This window comes from Rhineura floridana, chromosome 1 (assembly GCF_030035675.1).
Source record: "Rhineura floridana isolate rRhiFlo1 chromosome 1, rRhiFlo1.hap2, whole genome shotgun sequence".
In the NCBI taxonomy this organism is placed as follows: domain Eukaryota; kingdom Metazoa; phylum Chordata; class Lepidosauria; order Squamata; family Rhineuridae; genus Rhineura; species Rhineura floridana.
Genome location: NC_084480.1, coordinates 83,252,396 through 83,266,736, shown reverse-complemented (window position 1 = coordinate 83,266,736; position 14,341 = coordinate 83,252,396). Strand labels below are relative to the sequence as shown.

At 39.7% G+C, this 14,341-nt stretch overlaps 1 long non-coding RNA gene across 1 annotated transcript in view; it reads right to left on the bottom strand.

The window, feature by feature from the left end:
- The window catches only part of LOC133376265 (uncharacterized), a 24,820-nt gene extending 10,479 nt beyond the window's left edge, over window positions 1-14,341 (bottom strand). Inside the window, exons 1-3 of the long non-coding RNA XR_009760440.1 lie at window positions 14,227-14,341; window positions 4,145-4,319; window positions 442-577 (exon numbers count right to left, since the gene is read on the bottom strand). This is a non-coding gene — a long non-coding RNA (uncharacterized LOC133376265). The remainder of the gene's footprint in view (window positions 1-441; window positions 578-4,144; window positions 4,320-14,226) is intronic.

Below are 14,341 nucleotides of genomic sequence, written 5' to 3'. Positions count from 1 at the left end.
CAGAGTATGGGACAAGGTCAGTAATAGGATTACAGGTACTCTGTGAACATGGCTGATATTTAATTAATTTCAATAAATTATGAGACCACTGACAGAAAAAAGTTCAACAGGGGTCTGGATTTTTTTCCTCTCGTTTTACACTTTGAACTCTTGACTCTTTCTGACTGTTGTGTATAACACCATGAAAATTTAGAGGGTTGTTAAGCAAGTGTTTCTGAGTTCAGGACTATATGTTTTGTAAGGTTTTGTTTTGAAACGAGCTTATGGGATGCATCAGAATGGCATGGGGGTATTTTCAATTTAACATTGCAGAATGCAAAAAATCCATGCTGACTATAGTATACAGCCACTCCTGTGGATCTATAAAAAAAACTGATGGAAAAAACACTGAGATCAGGATTTTATTCAAATTCTGCATATAGTCATGTATAAACCACTTACCTAGCCACCTTGGTCATCTAAGCCATCTCTAGGGCAAGGATGCTTTTGAAAACTGGAAAATAAAATTGTCCTTTCCCCCCTTTCTGGTTGTTGACATGACCCAAATTTTGAGCATTGGTAGGTGTGGATAAGCAGACTAGAAAAAAAGAAAAAGAAAAAAGAAGGAACTATTATAGACTTATATGCAAAGCTGCTGTATGTAGCATATGTACGTCTTGATCACTGGAGTTGCCAGGAATTCCATATAGTATAACTGGGAAGGGGGGTGGGAGCAACAGTGTTAATAGTTACAGTACAACCACAATCATGGGCTGCTAATAGGGTGCTGTGTAATTATGGGCTGTTAATGAATAATTCTCTGGAAAGCAATGTGGCATGTATACATTGACTGTTTTGTATATATTTGTCATTTACGCTAGAGCATGTGCTAGACTTGATGCGCGTTGCTTCATCTGAAAAGGAAACGTGTATTTCTTTTGTAGAAGCAGCTCTCTCTGAGGGACAGATCCAAGTGCTCCAGAGATGCATATGGAACCTGCACATCTTCTTATGGGTATGTGTTTCTTTTTTGGACATTTCCAAAAAATGGAACTGCAATTGACTTGTGCATTAGCTTCTTTGTCACATGTGGTAATGTGTGAAAACACCCAGAGGAGAGAAATGTATACAGGACATAGCCCATCATCCTGTTGAAATGAGAAGAATATTGGCAACTATTATAATTATTTATTTTCTGGGCCCTAATGTTTATGAAATGCTGCAACAGATGAGCTGGGCTAGCAAAGTAGCCATTGTAATTCATCCAGGAAGCTGATTTACCAAGAATCAACCCATTTAAAAAAGAAAAGCCAGGTCTACTTTTTGCCTTCAAGGAGAAATGTTTAAAAGGTCAAAAATATCAGTTCTTTTTAAAATTAGGAAAGTGTGGTTGGGCAGCTTGACTGAAGATCCCAATCTTTCCCCCACTTTTTTAATATAAAAAATGACATCTGCAGCTTTGCACTTCCATGAAACGACTACACATTTAACAACAACATTACCTCATTGTCATGGTATCTCTTTTGCGCCTAGAAGCAACCCTGTAATTGTTCCCTTCAATTGCAACATTACTATTTTAAACCAAAACTCATTTCATCTGCATGCCAGCGTTTTATTTGTTTTACCAACTATATCTATTTCCATTACTGCAAGGCTGATGGTTTGTCTCAAGAGGAAATCAAATCCATTAATTCAGAAATTTCAAGCACGGCTGGCTCTGCCATAAGCAGCATCTCTTATGCTAATAGCAAATGTGCTGAGACTGAAAAGAACTGACACAGACCTAGGCTGGGTTATTTTTATCATAACTTAAGCATTTATGTTAAAAAGGCAAACCTAATAGCACTAGGAAAATGGAAGTGCTATTATATATAATAATTCACTTTAGTAGGATCTACATGGACCTCTGGTTTCTTCAGTAGTGGTTACAAATCATACCCCTGGCAGGTTTTGTTTACTTGATGGCTTCAGCTGGAATGTCATCCTTGTTTTCAGAAGATACATCTAGCATAATTGTGTTAAATTTAGCTCCATGACCACTTGCAGTGGTGCTGTCACGGCAGGACTTCAGGCAGATTCAGGGCCCCATTCAGGAAAGTGAGCAAGAGGGCCTCCAAATGCAACAGGGCTGATATACCACATCTTGAAGTACCTAAAAAGCCCCGTTCCCCACTTGAAAGATCATTAAACTCAGAGTCTAATATTTCCTAACTGCATCACTGGCCACTTAAAGTGCTATAATGGGAAATCAGGATATATAAAGCCTTGCACGGCACGGGGCCACAATACCTGATGGAACGTCTCTCCCGATACGAACCTACCCGTACACTCCACTCAACATCGAAGGCCCTCCTCCGGGTGCCTACTCAGAGAGAAGCCCGGAAGGTGACAACAAGAAAAAGTGCCTTCTCAGTGGTGGCCCTCGAACTATGGAATATTCTTCCTGATGAGGTACGCCTGGCGCCAACATTACTATCTTTTCGGCGCCAGGTAAAACCCTTCCTCTTCTCCCAGGCATTTTAGTTTTAGTTTCTTTTTAGCTTTTAGTATTTTAGTATCTTAGCTTTTTTAATATTTAATATGCATTTGTATGTGTATACATATGCTTTAATTTTTGATATCATTAATGTATGTTTAAATTGTTTGATATGTGGTTTTAATTGTATATCAGATGTTTTACTTGTTGTGAACCACCCAGAGAGCTTCAGCTATGGGGCGGTATATAAGTTGAATGAATGAATAAATAAATAAATAAATAAATAAATAAAATAATAAATATAATCACCAGTCTGCAGTCACAGCACTCTAATCAAATGAGAGACAGAGAGAGAACAAAGTAGAAAAATCTGTTTTGTTTTGTTTTGTTTTAAAAAATACACATATGAAGCTGGATTCAGATTTGTGGGAGCAAAATTTTCCAGAGGACCTTCTGGAAGAGTATGAGAGATGGGGCTAGGGGATGTTCCCCTTCCTCTAGAAGGAGCTTCCTCTGGATCAGAGTCCTTTACACAAAGAGAAAGAGCCCTTAAATTTTCAGAAAGGTATGTCTGGATCCATTGCAAATCCCTGATTTGACAATAATGGTCCAAAAGGCAAGGAAATGAAAAACTGTCCATTGCAAAGTCTTAACTCAGTATTGAGATAAAATAAGTGTAGGATTACATGTCAGGTTGCATAAACATATAGTAACTGGGTGGCACATTTGAACCTCATGGATGAGCAAGTACATCAAAGTGAGATAGCCTCATTAGACTAATGAAGATCCATTTAACTAATATTCACTGGGAATAAAAACAGTATTTTATTGGGTACAATGAATATTCACCATTTAGCACCTTTGCAAGCTACATAGAACATCTTCTGAGAATGAGTGGTCAAGAAACTAATTTTAAGTGTTTGTGTAGGGGGGGCAAGTATGACGCTAAGTCATTATCAAGTCATTTGCCATGATCTCTGCATGTAATTTCAAGGTGGAAGCCTGTTTGAATGGGTATTCTTTTGAATAACCTATGGGCCAGTTACTTGTGCAAGAGTGTGTTCACTGGAGCATATGTGGTGTTCTAGACTGGGGCAATAGTTTACAATTATACAATATCATTACTACTTCCCATTCCCCCAACACACCAAAATATTAACTGAAAGGCTGGTAGTTGATTATCCTCCCCCGCACACACACACACACACAAAAACATCATCTCAATGATTTAGCATAAATATGGTCAGGTTAAATTGAACAAGTTTGAAGAAAATATATTCTCCCTGAACCCCACTTAAGGACACCTGTTCCATCCTCCCCACCCCCTTCACAACCTTGTCTTATTTAATGCACTTGTCTCATTTGTATCATATGGTTTTGTGTTCAATTAGTTGGCTTAACAAGATAAAGCTAGACATTGACCCAGAAAAAAACAAACCAGATTGCTGCTGAGTTGTCTGTTAAGCTTTTCTAGGCACTGTGACCTGTTTATGTCAATGTAAAATGCAAGATATCTCTATCACAAGAGCAGAATCTGTTTCTGAGCTTTCTGGGTTTTGTTTTATGGATTTTATTTTTTGTTTAAAACAATAAACGTGCTAAGCACATTATGGTCCTTGCCCTTCATTTTCACTGCAACCCCCCTCAGTGCTGTAAATCAGTGCTCATTGGGAGCTCTTTTATACTGACCGCTGATAAGCTGTTGAGAAGCAGACAGGGCTTTTAGGAATTGCTGAACCATGACGCTGACCTGCTTAGTGTTTTGTTGTAGGCTATTAAATCCAGGATTGGTGCTTTAAGATGATTCGGCTTTCTTCTTCTCTTGGCCTGGTTAAGCAACTCAACCCCCAGCTCATTATTTTAGCTGATTAAAAAAGAAAAAAAATCAGAGGATGAGAAACCTGCTGCTTGAGAAGCCTACCTTCAGCCATCAAATTAATGAGACTGTCTCATGCCGACATAGTTTATAGGCTTATGCAATTTGACACTAATTTTCTAGCTAAGAAAAGATTTAATAACTGTATGTATGTGCTGCTGTCTTCCTCTGGCCAGGCAAGTGATCCTTCCATCCAAAAACAAACATTTTTTTTTCAATTAATTTTTATTCCAATTTTCAAAACCAAAACAATACAAAAAGAAAACAACACAAATCAATAACTAGTACAATACAAAAAGAAATATATATATATATATATATATAAAAGAACGAATATTGACTTCCAATTTGTCATAGTTCAGCTATAAATCTATAATATATAACAAACCTATCTCTTAATAGATTATAAAATCACCTTCCTCCAACGGTTATCTTAGTTGGTTTCAAATCTCATTAACATCATATCATTTTAATCTTCCACAAAAAGTCAAAGAGAAGTTTCCAATCCTTGAGATATATGTCAATCAATTTTTTTTTCTAAATAAACATGTCAATTAATCCAACTCATCAAATCTACTAAGTCCAGTAATTTTAAATCGCTCTTCTGTCATTATCCATATTGGGTCCATCTTCCATCTTCCATCTTTACGCACCCAAAAATCTTGCTGTCATAGTCATATAATAAAAGTCTGATAGGAATTTCCTCCATCACAGATATTTTCTTGCCATCAAATCCAAACGTATCACTGAAGTATTGTTGCAAAGCCGCATCTCTGTTCCTCTTTTCCACATGATACACTAGTACATCTCTTGAAGGTTTTTCGATTGACACAAAACAGGGATTAATTCTGTTAACTTTTAACAATGTTTTAAACAAACATTTAAATCTTGTGCAAACATATATTATTTGGTTGACGCATTACATGTAGGCTATAAAGCAAGGGTTTGTGAGGAGTTAAGGCATACAAAATGGCAAAGCTAAGCAATTTTTGTTATCAGGGTGCTGGACAGTTAGTACCTTTAACTTCAGTAAGAGGTTGTGGAAATTGCAGTTCCACAAAACATTCATGAATAACCTATATTAAATTCTTTAACTGCATGGATTTTAGCTGAATTAAATGTACATTGGATATTTCTTCATTGCCATGTTTCATACACTTGCTAAGCTTTAGAATACAAGGAAGACCAAAGATCTGCTGCTGTCTCAGTTTTGTAGAGATCTGGATTGATTTAATGTTTTAAGATGTAGGTGAGTCAAGGCTGCCCAGCAGAGCACTATATTTACAACAGGGATTTGCCTATCATATGCAAATTGTCCATGACCCAGTGTAGCCCTCACTACTGAACAAGATGCTCTACTCTTGTCTCTGATTTGCTTGATAAAGCTGAGTAGAGTGTTTTGTTCCTAGTCACGAAGGAGTCAGACCAGTATGCACAGGCCCAATTGTACAACTGAAGCTTTACACGCTGGTGTTATAACAGAATATCATGTTGCTCAGTTAGACGGCAGTGCCCAATCAGCTGTAAAATATTTACACAATACCTTAGGAGGCTGTTCTCAGATCACTGCACATGCATAATTCCCATTACCATTAATGGAACTTATACACTGGCAAGAAAATAAAATGGCTCTTTAATTAGGAATAATGGGATTCCAGGCATAGGGAGCTTTTGGAAACCGCAGTGAGAAACTGCATTAACTTTAAAACACACATCCACTGAAAAGTCAAAATCACCAAAACACTATGTAGCACATGAAATAGAAATGAAACCTGTGTGAGATAATTTTTCGTGCTAGCAGCATCAATTTTATTTTTCCCTAAGAACTTCAGGTCTGAAGTGTGGATGTGGTGCTCTCCAGGCCTTGTTATCCAGATCTCAAGACTCTCCACAGACCTTTCCCTAGCCCTCACTTGCCCTCCTCTGCACCTTTCTCAGGTGCTTTTGCCTGGCTGGAACATATTCTTGAGATGCCTGTTGCATGCCTGGAGAGAGGATGATGGGTGGGGAGAGTGTGTGTGTTGCACGGCTAGAATATAGTCTACTGTACAAAGGTAAGAGTCACATCTGTTGCTCTAACTACTTTGCCTCTGGCCAAACCCACTTTTGTCTCTGAAGAAGATGGCTGCCTTTGAGGAAATGCAGCCCATTTTTGTCACTAGAGACTTTAGTAGTTATGAATGACTTTTACCAGTTTTGGCTAGTAATACAGCTACAGCTGTTTCTGGATCACAATAGCCTGACCACTGCCTTCCAGTGGACTACTGCAGTGCACTCTATGTGGGGCAGCCCCTAAGGTTGGCCTGGGAGCTACAGCTAGTGCAAAATGCAGTGGGTCAACTGCTCACTGGAATAGACTATCACCACCATGCTTTGCCGCTGCTGAAAGAACTGCACAATCTGCCAATTATAATGACATATATTCAAGGTGTTGGTACTGGTGTACAAAGCCTTGTACAGCTTGGGACCAGGATACATAAACTACTGTCTCACCTCGTATACACCAAATTGATCCCTGCTCTCTGCAGGAGAGAGGTATTCCTGCAAATTCCCCTCAAAAATGCAAATGGACTGCCTTCAAATCGATCCCGACTTATGACGACTGTATGAACAGGATTTCAGAGCTACTATTATTGAATCATTAATTGCATGTATATCCCACCTTTTCTCCAAGGAACTCAAGGTGGTGTACATGGCTCTCCACCTCCTCATTTAATCCCCACAACAACCCTGTGAGGTAGATTAGGCTGAGAGGCAGTGACTGGCCCAAGGTCACCCAGTGTGCTTCATGGTTGAGTAAGGATTCACTCTAACCACTACACCACACTGCCTCTCCCAGAATTCCCTGGGAAGATGAAATGATTGATAAACCAGGGAAATAGAGGTCTCCTAATACATCTCAGAACCCTTAACAAATTACAGCTCCCTACATTCTTTGTGGGAAGCCAGGACTGTTTAGAATGTATAATACCCTGACCTTCAGTATTTGAGATGTATGTTTTCAGGACCCACCCTATTCCTGTGGATGCAGTAAGTTTTTATTCTTTTTAATACTTTTTAAATTTCATTAACCTGCCCTGGGACCTATTGGTCAAGAGCAGGCTATTTTATAATAATAATAATAATAATAATATATTTATATATATTAATATTGATATTAATATATAATAATAATAATAAAAAATAAAAATATATAGTATAGATGGGGCCTCAGTTTCACCTCCCTCATAAAATGGTTTTGAGAAAAAAGGAGGGTCCAATATCCTTGGAGGAAGCACTGGATATAAATGATATAATTCTACTACTACTACTACTACTAAAGTAGGCAGGGCAATGAGAAGGGGAAAAGAGAGACCACCACCAGTGGATTAGGTTTTCTCTCTATCTGGAGATGATCAGAAATCTGTGCTAAAGCCTTTTTCCCCAACACCCCAAGAACAAACATGACAAGGAAATATAGTGCAAATCCAGTTTGAACTTCCTGGACCTATTAATTTGCTGACTAAGTTTGGAGGCTTTCCTAATTATTTCTTAATGTTTGCAAAAATAATCAAATCAAAATGTGTTATTACATCTGTTGAGTCCATTAGTGGCTAGATTTAATTTTAAAATCCAAAAGGGATGTGTAAGTATGGATTTCTTGGTGCACCTCTTTTATCAGTGTGCAATTGTCATTAGAGAACTCAAAGCTGACTACTATCACTTATTTTCAGATTTTACAATCATTTTTTACTTTCACTGTAGGGTATGGTTTTTTCCTCCATGCTAAGAATATATTTTTTTAAAATAACATCTATCCTTAATCCTTCTATCTCTGTTTACTGAGAGATGCTTTAACTAGTATCACACTTTTAGATAATATTTTTCTTGCTTATAAAAGTGCCTGGTAAGTGGGAATTGCTATGAGGCAAAATTAATCAGTCTAACACTGAAGTGCATGAAAACACATTTGCGCTTGAAAGGTTTTCTGTGTCTTCAACTCTGTATTTTGAAAACAGAAACACACAACGTTAGTCAACCCAGCCCGTTTTTAATCCACAATCTGTGGTTTGGGGTGTTGGATGCGTATTTCCTTGAACTCTGCGTCACAACAATGTCAAAACTGTTTGCTGGATTAATCCATCCTAGTCTGTTGTGCGTCTAGTGGAAAAGCTTTGCTGTTGGCGGTGCACAATGTTCTGACATCAGCAACTGGGCAGTGTGTACTGCAGCTTCTGACCTGCAGAAACCTTCTACTTGTTTACTTGCTTCATTTCATTTCTGGTCCTATATCCTCTTCTTTCTGATTGTCTATATAACCTCTTTCCACCCTCACCACCTTCCTTGGACAAATGGATGCAGCAGTGGAACAAAAATTTCTGCATTGCTGATACCTAGGCTGCCTTTAATATCATTCATTTTCTTAGTTTTCAACATTTGTACACTTTTTTTTGCTTTGGGTTTCCTGATCATGTGATAGACTGGATGCTGCATTTCACCCAGGGTCCTACCCTCCACCTGTGCCTGGTGTCTCCCTTGGAGAGGCTCCTCACAACAAAAGTGGCTCCTTTTCTTTTCTGCATTAAAATGAAAGCTCTACTTCTGTTTCCTATCCCTTTTCTATCATATTTGTTATTTCTAAGTAGTTTTCTGCTGTCTTCCCACCCCCTCACATGTTCCAGCCCTGGAAGCTACAATTCCCTATCCATGATGCTTTGCATCTTGTTTACCTGTGCACACACACACCCCTTTGGAAAATAATACAATACAGCGTTTATATATACTGTATATAGCATGTGTATTGTGAATTGCATATTAGCGTACTTTCTAAAGTCTTCAATATTTTGAAAGCGCATTAGCAGTAGACGCTCTGAGGGGGGAAAAAAAGCAGTGATCTTGTATTTGCAATGTTACTAGCCTACCCACAGAACCGGATCAGGGGAGACTCTGTGGGCCAAAAAAGAACAGCAGTATTAGGCATTGTGGAAATGAGTGTTACTTTGCTTGTGTGTTTGTATGAAAATGCAAAATGGTGCTTTCACAAATGAACATATTTTCACATGAGCGCAAAAGGGAAGTAAATCGGCAAAACAAACTTTTTTCAAAGGCTTTCCCCCCATATTTTAAAGAAGAAAGCAAAGGTAAAATTCAATGTTTTTAATAAAACAGCTCCTTCTTCTTGATAAGTGGGCAATAGTCTGGAGTCTGATAAGCAGACAATAGTCTGTTTTTTTTTTTTAAGTTTCCCTGTAAAAACACCCCCTCCTTCTTTTCCATTCGTCAGATAGTGCTTCGGTGACATGTCCCAAGGAGTGAAATCAAACAGTCACGATTCCTAGACACATGCCTCAATGTTTTCAGCCTATTGACTTATCATCCTATTGACTTATCGCAGGGTTTCCAACCCATCACTGCCTTGCCATGTAAAGCAACAACCCCATTGTGATGCCTCTTTCCCGTTCCCAGTGTCATCATAGCCATCACTGCCACATTTTCCCAGCAAAAGGAGATGGGAGAAGAAATTGAAAACTTGGAGTAGGAGGTGGAAGTAATACAGGTGGGGAGGAAAAGACTGAGGTATGCTCCGCTGTAATCATCTTCTTCTGCTAACGCTTCCACATGAGCGTTAAATTACCGCTCTGAAAAAGTAAAAAGGGAAAAAAGGGAGGAAAGGGAAATAAAAGGGGCATGTGGGCATGTGGAAAACACCTGCATACCTGCACAACAGTTGAGAGACTGATGATGACATTAAAGGTGGAGCGGCAATCAGTAAGGAATGCACATCTGAGTATAGCATAATAATCTGTTCCGCCCACTGGTGTGCACACGGATTCATTAGGACCAAAAGAGAATCAAAGAGAAATAAATGATAAAGGTGTGTATATTGGGACATATTTGTTTTGAATCGCACAGAGAAAAAATGGTTGGTAACTTTTTAAGCAGCTGGTGTGTTTCCACCCAATGTGACATTAACAAGTCACTGCCAGAGGGTCACTCTAGGTAGTCTCTTCTGAATCTTTGGTGAAGGATCTTTGCACTGAATCAAATGAATTCTTTTTGATTTTTTTTAAAAAAAAACACCCTCTCAACAGTGAAGAAAACAAATCTTGACCTTCATTTCAAGGGACAAGTTTTGGAAGTATGCATGCACAGCACACCTTAAAGGAAGGGTCTATGTGCATATCTAATATTAATGTTGGACTGTTTGCTCTGATAAACATGACCCTTTCTTGTCAGGAGATAAGCCTCCTGTTGTACTGCTGCTGGCATGTCCCAAAGCTCTTATCACTGATCTTTTGAGGACTTGCCACAAACTGCAAGCTGATTGTGATTTGAGTGTTGACACCCCAATTACTGATATATTGGAGGAGGAAGAAAAAAATTAAGATGGTAGTAGTCTATGAGATATGCTGGCATTTAGCATTTGTAAGAACCAGTGTGGGGGAGTGATTGGCCAAGGACCTGGGAGGCCAGAGCTGAAGTCCCCACTCAGCCATGATGCTCACTGAGTCACCTTAGGGCAGTCACTGTCTCTAAGCCTAACCTACCTCACACGGTCATTGTGGGGATAAAATGGAAAGGAAAGGATGGGCTGTAAATATTGTTGTTGTTTGTGATACCATTTGCACAATGTTCTTTTAAGTTCTAGGTGTAGATGACAGAGACAGAAAAAATCTAATTCATACAAATCAGTCCATCTGTATTTTGGGTAGACTTTATAGTCCACTCGTTATAATTATATGCTCTGTTTCAGGGGTGGGTAGCCTCAGGGCTAGGTCCAGATCTCCTAGCCTCTCTATGTGGCCCTTGGGACTCTCCGTAGGCCACACCCTTTGCTTGCCCTGCTTCCCACCCCAAGTGTTTTTGCCTGGATGTCATATGTCCTTGAACTAGATATTACCTCCTCTTGGATATCTGGAGGGAAGATAGAGAGGGGTATGAAAGTGTGTGTAGAAAGTAGCCTTCTGTACAAAGGTAAATTTTACATTCATTGCTTCACCGACTTTTACTTCTGGCCCTAACCACCACTGGCATGTGGCCCTTGAAAGGTTGCCCAGAAAGGAACATAAGAACATAAGAAGAGCCTGCTGGATCAGGCCAGTGGCCCATCTAGTCCAGCATTCTGTTCTCACAGTGGCCTACCAGGTGCCTGGGGGAAGCCCGCAAGCAGGACCCGAGTGCAAGAACACTCTCCCCTCCTGAGGCTTCTGGCAACTGGTTTTCAGAAGCATGCTGCCTCTGACTAGGGTGGCAGAGCACAGCCATCATGGCTAGTAGCCATTGATAGCCCTGTCCTCCATGAATTTGTCTAATCTTCTTTTAAAGCCATCCAAGCTGGTGGCCATTACTGCATCTTGTGGGAGCAAATTCCATAGTTTAACTATGCGCTGAGTAAAGAAGTACTTCCTTTTGTCTGTCCTGAATCTTCCAACATTCAGCTTCTTTGAATGTCCACGAGTTCTAGTATTATGAGAGAGGGAGAAGAACTTTTCTCTATCCACTTTCTCAATGCCATGCATAATTTTATACACTTCTATCATGTCTCCTCTGACCCGCCTTTTCTCTAAACTAAAAAGCCCCAAATGCTGCAACCTTTCCTCGTAAGGGAGTCGCTCCATCCCCTTGATCATTCTGGTTGCCCTCTTCTGAACCTTTTCCAACTCTATAATATCCTTTTTGAGATGAGGCGACCAGAACTGTACACAGTATTCCAAATGCAGCCGCACCATAGATTTATACAACGGCATTATGATATCGGCTGTTTTATTTTCAATACCTTTCCTAATTATCGCTAGCATGGAATTTCCCTTTTTCACAGCTGCCGCACACTGGGTCGACATTTTCATCGTGCTGTCCACTACAACCCCGAGGTCTCTCTCCTGGTCGGTCACTGCCAGTTCAGACCCCATGAGCATATATGTGAAATTCAGATTCTTTGCTCCAATATGCATAATTTTACACTTATTTATATTGAATTGCATTTGCCATTTTTCCACCCATTCACTCAGTTTGGAGAGGGCTTTTTGGAGCTCTTCGCAATCCTTCTTTGTTTTAACAACCCTGAACAATTTAGTGTCGTCAGCAAACTTGGCCACTTCACTGCTCACTCCTAATTCTAGGTCATTAATGAACAAGTTGAAAAGTACAGGTCCCAATACCGATCCTTGAGGGACTCCACTTTCTACAGCCCTCCATTGGGAGAACTGTCCCTTTATTCCTACTCTCTGCTTTCTGCTTCTTAACCAATTCCTTATCCACAAGAGGACCTCTCCTCTTATTCCATGACTGCTAAGCTTCCTCAGAAGTCTTTGGTGAGGTACCTTGTCAAACGCTTTTTGAAAGTCTAAGTACACTATGTCCACTGGATCACCTCTATCTATATGCTTGTTGACACTCTCAAAGAATTCTAATAGGTTACTGAGACAGGACTTTCCCTTGCAGAAGCCATGCTGGCTCTGCTTCAGCAAGGCTTGTTCTTCTATGTGCTTAGTTAATCTAGCTTTAATAATACTTTCTACCAGTTTTCCAGGGACAGAAGTTAAGCTAACTGGCCTGTAATTTCCGGGATCCCCTCTGGATCCCTTTTTGAAGATTGGTGTTACATTTGCCACTTTCCAGTCATCAGGCACGGAGGAGGACCCGAGGGACAAGTTACATATTTTAGTTAGCAAATCAGCAATTTCACATTTGAGTTCTTTGAGAACTCTCGGGTGGATGCCATCCGGGCCCGGTGATTTGTCAGTTTTTATATTGTTCATTAAGCCTAAAACTTCCTCTCTCGTTACCACTATTTGTCTCAGTTCCTCAGAATCCCTTCCTGCAAATGTTAGTTCAGGTTCAGGGATCTGCCCTATATCTTCCACTGTGAAGACAGATGCAAAGAATTCATTTAGCTTCTCTGCAATCTCCTTATCGTTTTTTAGTACACCTTTGACTCCCTTATCATCCAAGGGTCCAATTGCCTCCCTAGATGGTCTCCTGCTTTGAATGTATTTATAGAATTTTTTGTTGTTGGTTTTTATGTTCTTAGCAATGTGCTCCTCAAATTCTTTTTTAGCATCCCTTATTGTCTTCTTGCATTTCTTTTGCCAGAGTTTGTGTTCTTTTTTATTTTCTTCATTCGGACAAGACTTCCATTTTCTGAAGGACGACTTTTTGCCTCTAAGAGCTTCCTTGACTTTGCTCGTTAACCATGCTGGCATCTTCTTGGCCCTGGCGGTACCTTTTCTGATCTGCGGTATGCACTCCAGTTGAGCTTCTAATATAGTGTTTTTAAACAACTTCCAAGCATTTTCGAGTGATGTGACCCTCTGGACTTTGTTTTTCAGCTTTCTTTTTACCAATCCCCTCATTTTTGTGAAGTTTCCTCTTTTGAAGTCAAATGTGACCGTGTTGGATTTTCTTGGCAATTGGCCATTTACATGTATGGGATTGGGGAAAAGATGGCCGCCGAGCTAGGTAGTACTGGAATAGAGCTCCGAGAGGATAAGTATTCCTTTGTTATTATTAGCAATTGTTGCATTTGAATAATCTGCTGAGAAGAGATAACCAAAGCTAAATAAAGAAGAGGAGTGTATTACTAGCTGCCCGACAGTAATAAGATACAAGAACAAGGTATAAATACAGAACAGTCTAAAAAGCTTAATCATTGCAAGAGTGCAGTTAAAACAACTCCCACTGTTTCTACTCACACTGTTTCTTTTATCTGCAAGTGGAATTCTTGATAAAAGTTAAGTTCGGAGCTTCAAATGGTACTGACAAGAAAAGGGCGGAAAGCCCTGGGAGGCTCTCCATGCTATGATAACCTTCCAACTAAGAAACTTAAGAGAAGAAGGAAAGAACTGTTGCCCACTCCTCCTTTACAGACGGAAGCCGAGACGATAATTAAGGCTTGTAAACTCCAAACGAAAATTACCTCCTTTTTCACTAAACTTCCCATCAAACTTCAACATCGCCAGGAGGAGAGTGCATTGCACCTGGAATCTTCTCCTTTGGACTGGTCTATAAATATTAGGACTCCGTATCAAGAT